Here is a 1,518-nt window from a genome sequence, read left to right as displayed (position 1 = left end):
CCTGAAATGAAATTTTACTGATGCAATACAATTAAAAATTACACTTTAAATAATATACACAACAACTTGCTATACAAACTAATGCATTAAAATTAAGCTAATACCTTGCTTTTCAAGTTTCTCACCGAGATCGGTCATTATAAAATGCAATTACCTTTGTATTAATTAATTTAACTTTTGCACAGGACTGACTGAAGAAATCATCTAATTACAATTTCTCTTTTTTGAAGCTGTTCTCGAAGTGGACCGTTAGAATGAAGCGGTAAAAACTATTATTTTTGAAAAGCTTAACCGCTTAGGAGTTAATGGGTACCCATCATGTACCTAATAAGTGACCTTATTTTTTTGAATTTTGGCCAATGTCAGCGACCACTGTGCCATAGAAGGGTACCGCCCAATGTTCGGTATTTTTAAAGCTGTGGCCTCAATTTCCAACCGAAGTAGATAATATTTGAAAATTAGTCTTCACTGGGGCTTCCAAACTTTCCCCCAGAAACTTATCAGTATAGGGCCACGTTTTGATATAGTCCCTTTAGTCCCGATTTTCGGTAGTTTTAAGGTTTAACCGCATTATCCTAGAGGAATAGGTAAAATTCGTTATATAGTCTTCGTTGGGGATATTCAACATTGCTGCGGAGAATTGTCGGTATAGGCCTATGTTGTAATATAGCACCCATAGAAGAGGTATTGTAGGCTCTCAGATTGGAAGATACAACGATGTCACTGTAGCGACCTGTTATTTCGGATTCTGAATGGATAGAAAATATGGATGTCTCTTTGGTATTAAACCAGGTTTAAAAGAAAGTTATATTCCTCAGTTAGCATATTTCTTTTGCACAGCCATAGGCTGAGGGTATATCTCAGCCGGTAAAGCTGCCTGTTGCTTTTTTACATGTTGAGGAGTAGTTTTAATGATAAGTTTTAAGATACGAGTATTACACAATATTTTAACATTTAAATGTTCTCTACGAACTAGAAAAACAATCAATGGGCTGGGAACATTGGTATACAAGTCGCTGGTCCAGTACTAAATTTGAACATCGCGAATGCCATAATATGCCATACAACTCCTGACACTTTTATCTTTGGCCAAACGGCATATTAAGTCTTAATGGGACAACACAACTGGTTTAAAAGTTATACAATGATATCTATCGAAAAGATATGACTACCAAAATAAAGAACCACTTCCATAATGGATTATGTCGGTCCATTTCTCAAGTACCTCCTCCGCAACACTTTTGAACTTTAATTCTAATCCCCATTTTTTTCGGCAAATTCAAATGTCCAAGAAAGGCCACAAAATTCTGAAAAGACCGTAAATACGTTCGTTCTGTCCGAGGGCATGTCTGAGGGCATATCTCTGTCGGCAAAGCCGACTGATACTTTTTTATTTGTCAAAGTAATCTTCGATTTTTAGTCTTTCTTAACACAAAAATGCAATAAGTGTTTAATCTGAAAATGACTTGTGTATAACCTTTCATCTGACATTGAACATTCCGACAATGACATTTGCAT

Source organism: Musca autumnalis, unplaced genomic scaffold (genome assembly GCF_047663935.1).
Source record: "Musca autumnalis isolate F117 unplaced genomic scaffold, ASM4766393v1 scaffold_3, whole genome shotgun sequence".
Lineage (NCBI taxonomy): Eukaryota > Metazoa > Arthropoda > Insecta > Diptera > Muscidae > Musca > Musca autumnalis.
The sequence above is the reverse complement of the archived record's forward strand: the minus strand, read 5'-3'. Positions refer to the sequence as shown.